The sequence below is a fragment of the Triticum aestivum genome, chromosome 2A, assembly GCF_018294505.1.
Source record: "Triticum aestivum cultivar Chinese Spring chromosome 2A, IWGSC CS RefSeq v2.1, whole genome shotgun sequence".
In the NCBI taxonomy this organism is placed as follows: Eukaryota; Viridiplantae; Streptophyta; class Magnoliopsida; order Poales; family Poaceae; genus Triticum; species Triticum aestivum.
Genome location: NC_057797.1, coordinates 392,935,723 through 392,954,966, shown reverse-complemented (window position 1 = coordinate 392,954,966; position 19,244 = coordinate 392,935,723).

Genomic DNA, 19,244 nt, shown 5'->3' with positions numbered 1-19,244 from the left:
GCCAAACTCATCGAGGCCAGATTTATTAGAGAAATCAAACATCCGGACTAGCTGGCAAACCTGGTGATGGTACCAAAGGACAAATCCTGGCGCATGTGCGTCGATTTCAAAGACCTCAATAGAGCCTGCCCTAAGGATCCCTTCCCCCTTCCCCGCATTGATCAAATCATTGACGCCACTGCAGGACATGACTCACTGTGTTTCCTCGATGCATACTCCGGATACCATCAAATCGAAATGAAGGAATCCGATCAAGCTGCAACAGCATTTATTACCCCATACGGGCCATTCTACTTCAATACCATGCCCTTTGGGCTCAAGAACGCCGGCGCCACATATCAACACATGAGTTAAACATGCCTGGAGAAACAGATCGGCAAAACAGTAGAAGCTTATGTTGATGACGTCGTCATCAAAACCAGGCATGTGGAAACACTAATAGACAACTTACATCTTACATTCGACAACCTCAGGGCATATGGCATTAAGATCAACCTAGAAAAGTGTGTCTTCGGCGTCCCCACTGGAAAACTGTTGGGCTTTATCGTTTCCAATAGAGGAATCGAAGCAAACCCAGCCAAAATCCGAGCTTTGTCACAATTGGCTAAGCCAACAGACCTTAAGCAAGTTCAAAAACTGGCAGGTTGCATGGCAGCTCTAAGCCGCTTTATCTCCAGATTAGTAGAAAAGACACTGCCTCTCTATCGCCTTCTACGGTGAACCGACTACTTCGAGTGGACGGACGCGGCAACAGCCGGATTGGAAGAAATAAAAAACCGTCTCGCGAGCAATCCAATCCTGGCCGCACCAAACTCCAGCGAACCGATGTTATTATACATATCGGCAACACATCAGGTGGTGAGTGTTGTACTCATTGTCGAGCGAGAATAGGACGGACATAAATTCCCACTTCAGAAGCCAGTATACTACGTATCTACTGTCCTTACGCCATGCAAATCTCGGTACCCTCATAATCAAAAAATAGCATACGCAGTCTTCATGGCATCCCGGAAGCTCCGTCACTACTTCCAGGAGTGTTCGATCACGGTGGGCTCCGAAGTACCACTCAATGACATTATAAAAAACCGCGATGCTACGGGCCGAATTGCCAAGTGGGCCATTGAGCTCCTGCCATTTGACATTACATATAAACCATGTCGAGCTATCAAATCCCAAGTACTGGCCGACTTCATCGCCGAATGGACAGAGGCCGAACTCCCTAAAGAGTACGGCACATACTCCAATTGGGTCATGTACTTTGACGGCTCCAAAATGCTGGCGGGGTTAGGAGCGGGTGTCGTTTTAACGTCCCCTACGGCAAACATCATCCAGTATGTTCTCCAAATACTATAGCAGACTCCAATAATGCAGCTGAATACGAGGCCTTATTGCATGGTCTCCGGATGGCTGTCTCCATGGGCATACAACGCCTAGAAGTGTGCGGGGACTCAAACCTTGCAATATCTCAAATAAATGGAGATTTCGACGCTAAAGATCGGAAGATGGCAGCGTATCATAACGCAGTCATAAAAATGTCTGCCCGGTTCGAGGGGCTTGAGTTCCATCATGTGGCTCGAGAAAGTAATCAAGCGGTGGATGTTCTTGCTCGTATTGGCGCTAAGCGCGACCCCATCCCACCTAATATCTTCCTGGAAAGGCTCTTTAAGCCATCCGTGGTGTGGCAGGGGAAAATGACAACACTAGTCCGGACCCAAACATAACCCCAGATCCCGGAAACATCGACATAACACCGTCGGTGCATCTCATCATGGCAGTCATTGCCCCATGGACTGAACCCTTCCTGGCCTACCTTAATAGGAAGGAGCTTCCTGAGGACCAAAATGAGGCCTGCTGCATTGTCTGGCACTCGAAGGCCTACAAGGTTCATGATGGAGAGCTCTACAAGAAAAGCGCCACTGGAGTCCTTCAACAATGTATATACGAGGAAGAGGGGAGGCAGCTCTTGGTTGAAATTCATGCCGGACTCGGCAGTCACCACGCCGCAGCTCAGGCCCTTGTTAGCAAGGCATTCCGTACAGGGTTTTATTGGCCGATGTCCCTAGCGGATGCACTGGACCTTGTCCAACATTGCGTCAGATGCCAACTCTTTGCTAATCAAAGCCATATGCCAGCCACTGCCCTACGAACAATCCCCATCACTTGGCCTTTCGCGGTCTAGGGACTCAACATGGTTGGACCCCTTAAAGGGGGAAGCCATAAGAAAAAATATCTGCTGGTTATGGTGGACAAATTCACTAAGTGGATAGAGGCTAAACCGGTCAAAACGGCTGAGTCCGGCCTGGTGATAGACTTCATATCCGATTTTGTGCACCGTTATGGTGTCCCACACAGCATCATCACTAACAACGGCTCCAATTTCACAGCCGACAAGGTAAAAACCTGGTGTACTAATCTGGGTATTAAACTAGATTACGCCTCCGTCTACCACCCACAAACCAATGGTCAAGTCGAACGCGCCAACGGTCTTGTTATGAGCGGCATCAAGCCTAGACTAGTGCGGTCTCTGAAAGAATCAGACAAGCACTGGGTTGAGGAGCTCGACTCCGTACTCTGGGGGCTGTGGATCACACCCAACCGTACTACCGGGTACACACCTTTCTTGATGGTGTATGGTGCAGAGGCCGTATTGCCCTGCGATATTATTCACGACTCACCTAGAGTGCGTATGTACGAAGAGAGAGAAGCCGAGCTCGATCGGCAGGACATCCTAGATGCCCTGGAGGAGGAACGCGATGTCACAAAAGCCCGTTCAGCAGTTTACCAACAGCAGGCTCAAAGATATGAAAGCAGATAAGTACGGGCCAAGACTTACAATGTCGGCGAACTCGTTCTATGCCTCCCGGAGAAGAAAAAGGACAACTCAAGCCCTAATGGGTGGGTCCCTTCATAATTTACGACGTTCTCACCGGAGGAGCGTACCGTCTTTGCGATGCATCAGACAATTGCCTCGAGCCGAACCCCTGGAACGCGGACAGACTCCAGAGATTCTACACCTAGCGCTAAACCCATTGTCCGTCTCCTCCTACCATATGGTTTCCATTATTTTTTTCTCTCTTTTCCGAATACTTTCTTTTTTCTCGCTTTAAATCTTTAAGTGCGGCTAGACCGCACACCGTTGGCACATACATCTTTAAACATGTACGCCACTTGTACCTGGGGGCTTCTCGGACAGAAGTTCTTGTCATTCCTTGAGCATCAAGCTCCTCACATATGAGTTTTTCCATATGTACCTTTTCTTTGCCATTATATGCATCGATATGACTTAAGTTTTGGCCAAGCTGGGTAGTCTGGCTCCTGTGCTTATGCCCTACGTTCCCGTTAGTTCGGCGATTGTTACCGCCGGGTCATCCGGATGTGTACCTCAGACTGGGTGAAGCCGAAAGTTAGCGTTCTTAAGGGGATATTCGGTCGGTGAATTAAAGATGCTATTCAAACTCACTCCATTGTGCACCCCCAGAAGTTATACAAACTGTGGTGCTCACATCACAATTCGGACATGCGCATTAAATGCATGCACACCCAGGGAAAGGAACCCTTAACGGAACTATTCTCTCTGGAAGATGTTTCTTACGATGTCAATGTAATATAACATAGTTAGCTGGATACAACTTGTCTGTTCAAGCAAATATGACCCCTATGCCTACTTTTCCAGGCATACCCCAGCCTATTCGGCTGCGACGGTATTCAGAAACACTCCGCACCTTCAGGATCGGAGGTTGAGGCGAAAAGGTCTGCCATGACAAATGATATACAATTCGGCTAGATGAGGAAAGTATACAGTCACTTGGACTCGAAAACCTCCTCCTCTACACCTTCCAACAGGCAGTCTAACTTACAATCCTGTTGGGAATATTTGGCTTCCACCTCTACTTGGTCATATACTAAACTAACGGGAATTTCTTCCCCATCCGACCCTAGCGGTCTGACACGAGCCATGTGATTAGGATCCGGCTTGGTATACCGCGTCTTCACCAGGGCCAGGCCTCTCGCGCACCCTCTCGGCATGTCGATATCTTCCACAGCCGGATACGCCACCGCGCTCCCTTGAATAGCTCTACCGGCTACTCCATGCTTCCTGGAGGGGGGGTCGGATGGCCATAAAGCCTTGGCTACACTCTGCATCGCCTGCCGAGCTTGCTCATGCAACTGCGATAGCCCTTGCAGAAGATCACTCGATGATCCGGACACCTCCTCTTCGGGGCGGTTCATCAAAACACCTGCAATTACAGCTATGTCAGCTATTGTTACCTCCAAAACTGTTATAAAACAAAAGTGGCCACATACTGAATACCCCACCTCGCAGCTTCTTGTTCTCCTTCACAGAGTCAGCTAGCTGAGCTCGCACATCCTTCAGTTCTTCGCCCAGTTTGGAGTTCGAGTCCTGGAGTTTCTTTTTCTCTTGAACAACTTTTGTCAATACACGCTCGCCCGCTACTAGTAGCTTTTTGGCTCCGCGTTCTTTGCTTCGAGCAGCGTCCAGCTGCTCTTGCACTTGGTCTAACGGCTGAACACAAAGATTAGCACCCAAATTCGCACTATCGGTGTATCATTATGAATTTTTGATAGAAGGAAACATTATCGGGAGATGCCTTGTATTTCTCCAATTCGGCATTGGCAGCAAGCAGCCGGCGCTGACACTTTTCCAGCTCCTGAGCTAGCTGGGTGTTCTTCTCCGTAAGCACCTGGTCATACATTGATCCTTAAATTAGTTGTTTCAACTCCTTTAAGTCTCGGGGGCTAGTGGCATATGGTTATCATAGTCAGACAAAATAAATTTACCTGCACATCTATCAAATGTTGCTTTGTGGCCCTGTTAATCCCATCTCGAGCAGCTCGGATGTACGCATCGACTGAGTTGAAGGTGTTAAATGACTCTTCTGAAAAGCCAGGGTCTTGAAAATGGCCCGGCGGCGCTGATGATTTATCGCACTCTCCACTTCCGAGTTGGTGACAGATACATCATCCGAGCCCTTGGCCGGAGGACAGTCCGACTTCGCCTCCGCGTCGGCCCCCATCTTCATGGCAGGATTTGAATCCTGGCTGCGGGAAGTACGGCCGCTCGAGCCTCCGGATATGGTCCGACGCGTCTTTCTCCTGACACATGAATAACAGAAAGGTCACGGTTGGACGTGACTGCTCAGGTGCAGGTTGGCGAATTCATACCTCTTCGATGAGGGCACGGACGTATCTTCATTTGCTTTCCTCTTGGAAGGCTCGCCCGGAGTGGGGGACGCTCTCTTCGGAGGTACCCTTGGAATAGTACGACGCCCCGAACCCCTCCCCTTTTGAGCACAAGACAGTGCGATGGGTAAGAAGGAAGGAGAGATCTCTCTTGAATAAGGTGTGTTCGGATCACTTACGTGTGAAGCTGGAAGAACACCGGGGTAGTCGGTGATGATGGCCACTTCTGTGACATCGTAGCTCGTCTGGTAAAACACCCCCTCCGCAAGCACCACAAATATATTTGGATCCTCTTCGAACCCGGGATCGAGCTCCCGGTTGTGGTCCTCTGGCTGTAGGGTGGGACTATAAAATCCCTCGATGACCTTTCGCCAGTGTTGTCATCAGCAAACAAGCTAGAAGTTTATCAAAGGCAATTCGGAGATGGAAGAAGTAAAAACGGAGGGGTCGGGCCTTAGCCTGCTAGGAGGGTTATACATAGAGTACCCGTCTCTAAATTTGATGCGAAGAAATTCCTTTTCCTCCCTGTCGGTGTCAAAATCGGCGGATCTCGGGTAGGGGGTCCTGAACTGTGCGTCTAAGTCGGATGGTAACAGGAGGCAGGGGACACGATGTTTACCCAGGTTTGGGCCCTCTTGATGGAGGTAATACCCTACGTCCTGCTTGATTATTCTTGATGATATGAGTATTAAAAGAGTTGATCTACCACGAGATGGTAGAGGCTAAACCCTAGAAGCTAGCCTATGGTATGATTGTCTGTTGTCCTATGGACTAAACCTCCAGTTTATATAGACACGGGAGGGGGCTAGGGTTACACAGAGTCAGTTACAAGGGAGGAGATCAACATATCCGTATTGCCAAGCTTGCCTTCTACACCAAGGAAAGTCCCATCCGGACACGGGACGAAGTCTCCAATCTTGTATCTTCATAGTCCAACAGTCCGGCCAAAGGATATAGTCTGGCTATCTGGAGACCCCCTAATCCAGGACTCCCTGAGTAGCCCCTGAACCAGGCTTCAATGACGATGAGTCTGGCACGCAGTTTTGTCTTCGGCATTGTAGGGCGGGTTCCTCCTCCGAATAATCCATAGAAGATTTTGAACACAAGGATAGTGTACGGCTCTGCAAAACAAGTTCCACATACCACCGTAGAGAGAATAATATTTCCATAGATCTAATATGCTGATGCGTTTGACAGCATGACATCACGCCACGGCCCGATCATTATTCGAACTGTTTTTCTCAACCAGCCACTGCACACATCACGAGGTGGTTTCCTCAGCACGTCTTGTCGAAGCAGAGATCGTGTCCCCTTATCACGGGATTCTCATCAATACGGATGCGGGTAACCCAACCGTGCCATCAATTACGGCGCTTGGGGAATAAGAGGTTTTACCAGGTGAGTGGGGAGGCGCATCGCCTCTTCCGCCCTTATAAAGGGATTAGGATTCATTCTTTTCACCCACGCCTTCTTCCCAAATCATTCCATTCTGCTCAGGCTCCAGCGCCCAAGCGTTCACCTTCTCTACCCACAAAAGGTCTTCCAAAGATGTCCGGATCCGGAGCAGGAGGCAAATGGATGGCCTTTACTGTCCAAGAGAAGGATATCAAAAAGCTTCGGGAGGCCGGGTATCTGGTCAAGAAAATCAGCCACCGTCTCCCGACGGCGGGACAGATCGTCCCTACTCCGGAACCCCACGAGAGGGTCATATTCCTCCCTCACTTTGTCCGCGGGCTAGGGTTTCCCCTCCACCCGTTCGTCTGTGGTCTCATGTATTATTATGGGATCGATCTTCATGATCTGTCCCCTAACTCCTTCCTCAACATATCGACATTCATTGTCGTGTGCGAGGCTTTTCTCCGTATTTCGCCACACTTCGGTTTATGGCTGAAGATTTTTAATGTGAAGCCCAAGGTGGTGGGCGGTGAGCACGCCGAGTGGGGGGATCTATGGTGAGCAAGATGCCCAACATCGTATGGTCAATGGGAACCTTTAATGATTCTATCAAGGGGTGGCAACAGCAGTGGTTTTACATCACTGAGCCGTGCGGCAAGGAATGGGCCACCTCTCTTGAGTTTCGATCCGACGCCCCTCTGCGGCTTACATCCTGGGTCAAGAAAGGCCTGCACTGGTCATCGTCCGAAAAACTGTCGGTGCTTTAGACGCGCATTAAAGATATGGGAGATAAGAACATTGAACTTGTCAACGTAGTCGAGGTGATGTTAGTCCGCCGGATACTGCCTTGTCAACACCAGACTTGCAATCTATGGGATTTCGATCCGGCCAGGCACCAAACTTTGCGAAGGTTCTTCGGCTCCTCGCACGAGGACATTTGGAAGGTGCTTTTCAAGTCCAGCAAATCATGGCCGGACTCCGCCGGAGACCGTGGGTACCAACTATCCCGCCCTGCAAGTTCGGTGAGTTTATCAAACTTTTCTATCCATATGACCCAAAGGAAGCGCTTAACGCATGTTTATTCAACTCCCCCGGAGCTGGACAAAGAAGGCGGAGCGGATCCATTGTCCGGCCCCGTTGCCCGAAGACCTGGCCATTCCACTTCTGACGAAGATGTTGGTCACGGCGCCCTACAAGGTGCCGATGAAGACGGCCGAAAAGGAGGCCAAAAAGACCCGGGGCGGCCTTCGTCGTCGCGGCACTTCGGACACAATACCCGAAGGCTCTGATGCCCATTCCGCCTTCGAAGAGGATAAAAAGGAGGAGGAAGATGAATCCCCTGCAGGGGGAAGGAGGAAGAGGATGGGCTCCGCACCCATGGAGGTCGAACTGCCCAAAAGGGGAAGGGCTTCTCTTCCGGAGGAGTCCGCTGCCGCCGCCGACATCGGCCTGACATGGGGTCCCAGGGCCCAGCCCCTGGTCAACTCGTAAGTATATAAAATCCGAGTACGTTTAAGCGTCCGGACTCATCGTGGCTTAGTATTTTAACCTTAAGCCATATTTTTTGGTAGTCCAGTGAGGTCCCGTACCAAACAATCCTCATCAGAGGACCTGTTGAGCTCGAATGCTATGGAGAGTGGGAGCCCCCAAAAGGACCCTTCCTCCAAACAGGTGCATAACACCAAGGCTTCGTCCCAGAGGGACCCCGGCCAAGGAGGAAAGGAAGAAACGGTGAAGGCGGCGCCTGGAGGTCAAACTGCAGGGGCCGGGCACGTGGGGGAAAAGATTCCCATAGGGTCTGACGACGGGGGCGACCCTGAGTTCGGCTCCTCACCAGATGCGATTCTAGAGGTTTATACGGCTCTAGAATCAGGAAGGCAGCCTCCTTCGGCTGGAGGGGGCGTGCCTGTTCCGCCGGCGACCTCTGTCCATCCAGAGGTGTCGGATGCTTTGTTGGTGGCGTTACGAGACGCCTCCATTGTTGACGAACATCGTGCCCTTACGGGTGCGGTGATTGAGAAGATTCAGTCAACCAAGAGTGGACTGAACGAAGCCTGTATCAGCCTTATAGGAGGCTTTGAGGTATGTTTTATAAGTTTGCCGAAGAGTGTCATAGTATAGATAGTAGCCCTTGATACCCTGTTCGGTGAAAGAAGGAACCGGACAGGGGATCGCATTGATGATCACAGGAAGACTCATTGAGTGATATTGATTTCTCTTCTATTCCAAGCAGATACCTGTAGCGGTTGCTGCCTCTCGTACTGCGGAGATCTCCAGACTGAATCAAAGTCTGGAGCGGGCCATAGAAGAAATTGGCCAATTAAAAATGCAGTTGAGGGATAAACAAGGTATGCACAAGTGTTGCGCGCATTTATCGTGAAATAAATGTTCAGTATGAAATAAGCCGCATTTGTGCTAGGGGTTATGACTGAAGTCGAGGTCCTCAAAAGGGTCGTTGCCGAGGCCGAGAAAAAGGCGGCCACGGAGCGGACTCTTCATGAGAAACACGAAGCCAGAGTTATTAAAGCTGAGCAGGAGCTGCAAGAGGCCGTAAGTAAATGCGAGGCCTTGGAGCAGAGTTTAACGGAGAAAGAGTCTGAACTCACCAAGGCGCGTCAAGCCACGAGCGACGCCCGGGGGAAACCCAAAGCGCCCTGCAGGGGATCCAAGAGGCGAGGAAGATCGCGGTGGGTAAAGCTTTTCCCATGTAAAGCAAGTATTTTTAAGGGAAAACTATGTTTCTGATTGTGAATCCGGACTTCTCAGGTGTATTTGCCGAGCTGCCTCATACTATATCAGATGCCGCTCACTTCTACCGAGCCGAAGGAAGGAACACCGCTGATAAGCTCTTTTGGTCGCAATATTTGGCACCGAATTATCCGGTGCCTTTTGCCGATCAACTGAAACAGCTGATCGAACTGCATAAGGCGGCAGAACTAGCCATGAAAGATGTGGTTATCCGGATATGGCTTGCCGAGCTGATTTCAAGCAGCTACTTCGGGCTCGTGAGGCGGCTTGTAAGTGCTTGCCCTCGACTTGACGTCACCAAGCAGTCGTTCTGTATAGAAGGAGGGCGAATGGCCTTCGCCCTCGCAAAGGTGCACTGAGGGAAGATGGATGCCAAAAAGCTAGTGACCGAGGGACCGTCGGAGGGGAAGGAGCACCGCAAGCCCTAATTGTATTACAAGAGTGTCCTGAAAGGATCCTACCTTGTAGCGGAGCTATGTACCAAGGACATTATATTTCCATGAATGTCGATCATGTTGTTCGTTGTAATGTTTGAACAAGGTCGTTGAGATGTCGCATGTTATATAAAAGTTTACCCTCCTGTGCGGCCGTTTGTATGTTAAGGCTGAGAGTTGGCCAGTCGTCGGCTTCTGCCCCCACGTAAGGAGTACGGGGGTGTTCGGGATAAACCTAAGCACTCTTTATCCCAGTTTTGGGTCCTCCGAAGGAGGTGCTCAGCACAACGAACCAGGCAATCGGACTATAGGGCTTTATCACTCTCACTTAGCCATAGGAGCTTTACTATGGTCGGCGCAGCCCCTTGTGTTCGGAAGACCGTACTAGGGGCTCGATAAGCGTCTGATCAGAGAAAAAGCCAATCTATCGCATGCTGCATTGGTTATGGCATTATGCGGGAGAAATCCTTAAAGATTTTGTGACCGCTCGAACAGCTGACCAGCTCTCGCCGTATCATGACAGTCAGTTTTCGGCTTTCTCTACTGAGGTGCTCATCCGGAAGAACCGGGACACAATCGCAGTAGTTCTCCTAGTGCTACCTTAACCGATATAGCGGAACGTAAGGTACCAAAACATGGGAGCCGGGCAAACCCAACTATTGACCCAAGACATGATTCGGAGCTGATGCATATAATGCTAGAAGTTCGGGTGCCGAAATTCCATGACGGTGTTCGGAATTTTATTGTCGTGTTATGGGGAAAACGAAGCCCCTGGCATATTTAAGGCATACCACTGTGTACGGATGCCATTTGACAAAATTATTTCGATAAGACAAAATCAGCAGGTAAACGTCATATAAATCCACATGTTGTATTTGAATAATACGTCTATGCATATGGGTACAAGTAATGTGATAAAAAAAAGGAGTTGTGATAGCCGAACCTGCTGTGACCAGGGGGAAGAGGTTGAGTGCGGATCCGTGTTGTAGCCAGGCGTTCGCTGCGGGGAATGTCTAAGGATCCCCAGACGCGTTCGAGCTGCCTCTATGGAGTCCATCCTGGTCGGTGCAAAGGTGAACGTGCGAAGGAAATATAAGAAATGTTTGCGTGCCGGAGGGCGGTTGAACCGCTGAGTTCGGCCTGTCATGGCCTTCGCCGGAGTGTTTAGTTAAGCCCTGGACGAGTCGGGGTATCCTCCTGCAAAGTAGTTCGGAGCCCCTTGACGGTGTTCGGGAGCCTGGGTGTCGACTCGAGGTTCGGCTGCAAGGTGCTGCTCGGTGTTCCTGCTGCTAAGGCAGTGATGTATTTGTTGGTGCCGAAGGAAGGTTCGGCCTTGCCATGAACCGTGATGATGCCGCGTGGACCGGGCATTTTGAGCTTACGGTAGGCATAATGTGGCACCGCGTTGAATCGAGCGAACGCGGTTCGCCCGAGCAGTGCTTGATAGTCACTGTGGAAAGGGGCGATTTCGAAGATTAAGTCTTCGATACGGTAATTTTCTGGTGATCCGAAGATTACCTCGAGGGAAATGGAGCCTGTACAGCTGACCTCCATACCTGGTATGATGCCTCTAAAAGTGGCTTTAGTGGGCTTGATCGCTGAATGATCGATGCCCATCTTGCGCACTGTATCCTGGTAAAGCAGATTTAAACTGCTACCTCCGTCCATAAGGACTTGAGTGAGGTGGAAGTCGTCTACTATTGGGTTGAGGATTAGTGTGGCTGGATTGCCCCGATTGGCGTTAACCGGACGATCCGTGCGGTTGAAGGTGACCGTCCCTAGCTTATATTGTGGGACGGCGAGTTCCGTTGAGCCGCCGTCCCTAAGGGTGCATATTTGGTCCAAGTGGGCAATTTGGGTGGTATTTACCACATTCACCGATTGAATATGGGGGGGTTTCTTTTGCCCTCCTGTGTTCGGCGGTCTGGGCTCTTCGTCGCTATCGTCGCTTTGAGACCCCTCTTCGTTTTTGGCGCTTGCCTTGCCGGCTTGTTTGAAGACCCAGCATTCTCTGTTGGTATGGGTGGCTGGCGTTTCTGGGTGCCATGAATTTGGCATTGGCGAGCGAGTATGCGGTCCAGACTGGATGGACCCGGATTTGTATTTTTGGGCGGCCCTTTCCGCTGACTGGACTTTGAGACCCTGAACCCGGCATTAACTGCCGTATTTTTGGCGTTTTCACCATATTTGTGGCGCTTGTGTTTGTTGCATCGTGGTTTGCCGTTGGCATCTTTGGTATCCGGAGTGCCCGGATTCCTTGATGTGTTGTTGCTGCGAGCCAGCCAGCTATCCTCGCCCGTGCAAAAGCGGGTCATGAGTGTCATGAGGGCTGCCATAGACTTCAGCTTCTCCTGGCCGAGGTGCCGGGCAAGCCACTCGTCACGGATGTTATGCTTGAATGCCGCTAAGGCCTCTGCATCCAGACAATCAACAATTTGGTTTTTCTTAGTTAGGAACCGTGTCCAGAATTGCCTGGCCGATACCCCTAGCTGCTGAGTTATATGGCTCAAGTCATCGGCATCCGGTGGTCGCACATAAGGGCCCTGGAAGTTGTCAAGGAATGTGTCTTCCAAATCCCCCCAACTGCCGACGGAGTCTGCTGGCAAGTTATTCAGCCAATGTCGAGCTGGTCCTTTGAGTTTTAGTGGGAGGTACTTGATGGCATGTAGATCATCACCACGAGCCATGTGGATGTGAAGGAGGAAATCCTCAATCCATACAACGAGATTTGTTGTACCATCATAAGATTCGATATTTACGGGTCTAAAACCCTCCGAGAATTCGTGACCCATAACTTCATCAGTGAAGCATAGGGGGTGTGCAGCGCCTCTATGCTAGGTTATATCACGACGCCGTTCATATGAGTCTTGTCTTCTGTATTCGGCCGGCCGGATTTACCTTTAGTGTGTCCGGCGCGACGGTCATCGTCCCGCGTTTGCGCGCGCCCCCGTGACTTGTATATTGACCTTACATGTTTTGCCCTTCTGTCCAATATGCCTCGCAGGTCTCGTGTGTTGCCCCGGGCCTTGGTATTTTTGATTGGGTGGCGGCAGGGTGCAGGCTAAACTTCAGGCTGAAACGCCTCTCTGGCTCGGCCATGCGGTGGCCGGTCAGCCGCATCGTACACTGGTGATGGAGGTTTCAATGCTTCCTCCTCGAGGTGAGGTAGCAACCTGCACTTTGGGTGACTCTTGGAGGGGCGTGCGAGTTCGTATTCCTCGGCTGCAAGGACTTCGGTCCATCTGTCTGCTAGCAAGTCTTGATCAGCTTGAAGCTGTTGTTGCTTTTTATTCAGGCTATTTGCTGTGGCCATAAGCCGACGCTTGAAGCGCTCCTGCTCGACGGGATCCTCAGGCATGATAAATTCTTCGTCGCCGAGGCTCACCTCATCTTCGGAGAGAGGCATGTAATTGTCCTCCTCCGGTTCTCCATCTACTGCCTGCTCTAGAGGGCTAGCTTGTTCACCCTCCTGCTCTACATCGTGCTGGAGGGGATTGTGGTTGTCTTCGGCACTATCCGGAGTGTTATTGTCTCTTGTGCCGGTATCGCTACTTTTGCTGTGGCGGGACTTAGAGCGGCGCCGCTGACGTCGGTGCTTGGGTTGCTTCTTGGAGGGGTCATCCTCCGTTGTCTCATCGCCATTGCCTTCTTTGGGGGTGTCCACCATGTATATATCATATGATGAGGTGGCGGTCCAGCGCCCTGTGGGCGGTGGTTCCTGTTCGTCTCCTGCATCGTTGTCCATACCTTCGATGTCTTCGGAGTCGAAGTCGAGCATGTCGGTTAAATCATCGACTGTGGCTACTAAGTGGGTGGCGGGTGGGCAGCGAATTTCTTCGTCGTCCGCATCCCATTCTAGCTGGACATAATTTGGCCAAGGTTCTCCTGACAAGGAGAGAAACCTTAATGAATTTAGAACATCGCCAAAAGGCGTGTGCTGAAAGATATCCGCGGAGGCGAACTCCATGATCGGCGCCCAGTCGGATTAGATAGGCACGGATGCAGGGGGCTCAGAGTCCGTGGCCGGAGACGAATCCAATGATTTGGCGACACGGCTCTCGTAAGGGGTGAAGTCAGTATCCGGATCCATCGCCACTAAGAGTGCGGCCTCCATGGCGGGGTCTATCCATCCATCCTTGGATGGCGCAATTTTCTTTGGATTGAAGGCCGGAGTAGTTGCAGATGCGATCTCCCGAGCACTGTCCGGCGGCAGAGTTGCATCATGCTCGTCGTGATTGTGTGGCGCACCTGATATGGGCTCGAATCCGTCGAAGGTCAAGTCTCCGCGGATGTCGGCAGTGTAGTTTAAGTTTCTGAACCTGACCTGATGGCCAGGGCGTAGCTCTCGATCTGCTCCAGATGGCCAAGCGAATTGGCCCGCAGTGCGAAGCCACCGAATACAAAGATCTGTCCGGGGAAGAAAACCTCATCTTGGACCGCATCGTTACCGATGATCGAAGGGGCCATCGAGCCTTATGGTGACGGCACAGTGGAACTCTCAATGAAAGCACCAATGTCGGTGTCAAAATCGGCGGATCTCGGGTACGGGGTCCCGAACTGTGCGTCTAAGGCGGATGGTAACAAGAGGCAGGGGACACGATGTTTACCCAAGTTCGGGCCCTCTTGATGGAGGTAATACCCTACATCCTGCTTGATTGTTCTTGATGATATGAGTATTACAAGAGTTGATCTACCACGAGATCATAGAGGCTAAACCCTAGAAGCTAGCCTATGGTATGATTGTCTGTTGTCCTATGGACTAAACCCTCCAGTTTATATAGACACTGGAGGGGGCCTAGGGTTACACAGAGTCGGTTACAAGGGAGGAGATCTACATATCTGTATTGCCAAGCTTGCCTTCTACACCAAGGAAAGTCCCATCCGGGCACGGGACGAAGTCTTCAATCTTGTATCTTCATAGTCCAATAGTCCGGCCAAAGGATATAGTCCGGCTGTCCGGAGACCCCCTAATCCAGGACTCCATCACTCCCCTTTGAACAGTTCGGCTAATATCTTAGCCAAAGCGACAGGGGTATCCGGACCTTTCCGGCCGCAGCGAGAGGCGTCGTCCTCCCCATTGTAGTGCCACATGGGAAGCCCTCTGTATTGGAGCGGCTGAACGCCTCGCGCTACGAAAATCGCCATAACCTCGATTACTGTGAGTTCGGACTAAGTGAGCTCTCTTATCTAGCTCATCAGTTGACGAACCTCCGTGCCGTCTTCCTCTTCAAGACTCCGGGGACACCAACTATGGCGTTTCTTCAGCGGGACGTGCGCAAATTTAGGAAGACCCTTTCGAATCGGGTCAGGAAGCGCAACGTCCTCTATATAAAACCATTCGGAGGGCCATTCATCAGGTGCCTTCCTTGGTGTGCCAGATGGATATCCGGTATTGGCGATGCGCCATACTTCGGCTCCGCCCACTTCAAATATTGACCCTTCATGATTGCGCGAGACGAGACAAACAGCTTCCTCCACAACTCGAAGTGAGCCTCGACACCCAAGAAAAGTTTGCATAAAGCGACGTAACCCGCAATGTGCAGAATAGAGGCCGGAGTGAAGTTGTGCAGCTGGAGGCCGTAATATTCCAGAAGCCCTCGGAGGAACGGATGGATTGGAAATCCAATGCCTCTTAGCAGGTAGGGGACAAAGCACACTCGCTCCCCCCCCCCGGATGGATTGGGGAAGTCCTCTGCCTGAGTCCCCTCATTGAAGGAAGCTAGCCCCGTTCGAACAGGGACTAGATCCGCATGGGGAAGGAATCCCTGCGTTTGCAACTTCGTCAATTGGCTATGAGACACGGAACACCTCTCCAACTCGTCTTTCTCTAGGCCGGGACGAGCGGAGGAGCTGGGAACACTAGCCATGCTGGAATAGTTTCTCCTAAGCAGTCTCTGGGAATTTCTTCTGCGTAGCGCTGAATGGATCTGGGATCCAATCTCTTTAAATAGGCGCTCTTCCTCGCATGGATGGGGTATTATTCGCAAAAATACCCTGACTTTCCACATTCACTCGACACGTGGAGGACAAAGATTATTCAACGCGCAGAAGTCGAGGAGGCGACGTTGGATCAATGGTCGAATACATTACTTGGAGATCATCGAAGGGAGAACCCGCCTTGCAATGCCGAAGACAATATGTGTGCCGAGCACCTCGTTATTGAAGACTGGTTTGGGAGCTACTGAGGGAGTCCTGGACTAAGGGGTCCTCGGGCGTCCGGCCTGTTATCCATGGGCCGGACTGATGGGCTGTGAAGACATGAAGGCCGAAGACTACATCGTATCCGGATTGGACTCTACTTGGCATGGAAGGCAAGCTTGGCGACCGAAGATTCCTTCTTATGTAACCGACTCCATGTAAACCCTAGATCCCCTCGATGTCTATATAAGGGGTAGTCCGGAAAGGACACCACATATACTCATTACCATACCCGCATAGGCTAGGCTTCTAGGGTTTAGCCATTACGATCTCGTGGTAGATCAACAATTGTAATACTCGTATTCATCAAGATCAATCAAGCGGGAAGTAGGGTATTACCTCCATAGAGAGGGCCCGAACCTGGGTAAACTTCGTGTTCCCCGTCTCCTGTTACCATCGATCCTAGACGCATAGTTCAGGGCCCCCTACCCGAGATCCGCCGGTTTTGACACCGACAATGGGCCCCCTGATGTGTCGAGTGGGATCCGCCGGTTTTGACATCTGGGATCCTTTCACTAGTATTCAATGGCCGAATACTAGTGAAAATTCATGGAGACGCATTTTGGAATTAATAAAAAATACTAGTGAAAGGATCCCAGACCTGAAAATGTTATTAATTCCAAAACGCGTCTCCATGAATTTTCAGGTCATTCCGAGAACTTTTATTTCTGCACAAAAATAACACCATGGCAATTCTGCTGAAAATAGCACTAGTCCGGGTTAGTTCCATTCAAATCATGCAAGTTAGAGTCCAAAACAAGGGCAAAAGTGTTTTGAAAAGTAGATACGTTGGAGACTTATCAACTCCCCCAAGCTTAAACCTTTGCTTGTCCTCAAGCAATTCAGTTGACAAATTGAAAGTGATAAAGAAAAACTTTTACAAACTCTGTTTGATCCTGCTGTTGCAAATATGTAAAGCCAGCATTCAAGTTTCAGCAAAGATTATGAACTAACCATATTCACAATAACATTTAGGTCTCATGTCTACTCATATCAATGGCGTAATCAACTAGCGAGCAATAATAATAAATCTCGGATGACAACACTTTCTCAAAACAATCATAACATGATATAACACGATGGTATCTCGCTAGCCCTTTCCGAGACCACAAAACATAAATGTAGAGCACCCCTGAAGATCAAGGACTGGCTAGACATTGTAATTCATGGTAAAAGAGATCTAGTCACAGTCATACTCAATGTAAATTAATAGCAATGCATGCGAATGACAGTGTTGCCCTCCAACTGGTGCTTTTTAATAAGAGGATGATGACTCAACATAAAAGTAAATAGTTAGGCCCTTCGATTGTAAGAGCTCGAGTTTTGAAACAGAGATAAATAATATTTTGAGTGGTATAAGTTCATTGTCAACATAACAACCAAGAGATCTCGATATCTTCCATGCTACACACATTATAGGTGGTTCCCAAATAGAATGATAAATTTTATACTCCCCCACCACCAACAAACATCAATCCATGGCTTCTCCAAAACAACGGGTGCCTCCAACTAACAACAATCCTAGGGAAGTTTTGTTTGCAATTATTTTGATTTGAGCATGGGACTGGGCATCCCAGTTACCAGCCATTTTCTTGTGAGTGATGAGCGGAGTCCACTCATCTTGAGAATAACCCACCTAGCATGGAAGATATAGACAACCCTAGTTGATACATGAGCTATTTGAGCATACAAAACAGAATTTCATTTGAAGGTTTAGAGTTTGGCACATACAAATTTACTTGGAACGGCAGGTAGATACCGGTTATAGGAAGGTATGGTGGACTCATGTGGAATAACTTTGGGGTTTATGGAAGTGGATGCACAAGCAGTATTCTCGCTTAGTACAAGTGAAGTCTAGAAAGAGACTGGGAAGCGAATAACTAGAGAGCGACAACAGTCATGAACATGCATTAAGATTAATCAACAATGAGTGCAAGCATGAGTAGGATATAAATCACCATGAACATAAATATCGTGGAGGCTATGTTGATTTTGTTTCAACTACATGCGTCAACATGTGCCAAGTCAAGCCACTCGAATCATTCAAAGGAGGATACCACCCTATCATACCACATCACAACCATTTTAATAGCATGTTGGCACGCAAGGTAAACTATGATAAACTCCTAGCTAATTAAGCATGGCATGGGCCACTATAATTTCTAATTGTCATTGCAAACATGTTTCATTCATAATAGGCTGAATCAGGAATGATGAACTAATCATATTTACAAAAACAAGATAGGTCGAGTTCATACCAGCTTCTCTCATCTCAATCAGTCCATCATATATCGTCATTATTGCCTTTCACTTGCACGAATGAACGGTGTGGATAATAATAATAGTGCATGTGCATTGGACTAAGCTGGAATCTACAAGCATTTAATACAAGGGATATGACAAGGTAATATGGGCTCTTAGTTAAATCAACAATAATGCATATGAGAGCCACTCAACATTTTCATCATGGTCTTCTCCTCTCGACCCCCAAATAATAAGAAAAGAAATAAAACTATTTACACGGGAAAGCTCGCAACAAGCAAAAGAAGAACAAGAAATCTTTTTGGGTTTTCTTTTAATTACTACTACATGCATGGAAAGTAAACTAGGTAAAAGCTACAAGTAAATTTTTTTGGTTTTTCTTAAGATTTTTTTCAAACACACAAGAAGAAGGCTTAGCAAAGAAAATAAACTAGCATGGATGGTACAATGAAAAAGTATGAGCACTGACAACTAGAATGAGTGTGTGAACATGAATGTAATGTTGGTGAGAAATACATACTCCCCAAGATTAGGCTTTTGGCCTAAGTTGCTCTATGCCCACGGATCGAAGCTACTCTCTCCGGTGTACTGAGGAGGGTCCTCAGGGTGCCACTGGTTGGCGATCTCCTCCGTATCCCACTAATAAACTGACTGTCGATAAGGGTCAAGTGGTGGCTCAGGTTCAGTCTCTGGGACTTGTGTCAGCCTCTAGTATGCATAAATGGCCTCGGGTAAGATGAGGTACGTGCCTGAAAGTATGTTAAACAAAGAGGGTGCAGGCAAGGTAATAATCTCATAGTGAGTTTTATCAAATATCAAATTATACTTAAGCATCTTCTTCTTATTTTTTAACAATAAAATCATGTGCTACCATACTCCTATAATATAGAAAAATAAGGGGCAACAACTTTTCCTCTTTCTCATAATGGGTATCTCAAAGTGTTTAGCAAGGCGTGAAGCAAAGATGCCTCCGAAGATGGGGCCCTTTGTACGGTTCAGACTTAA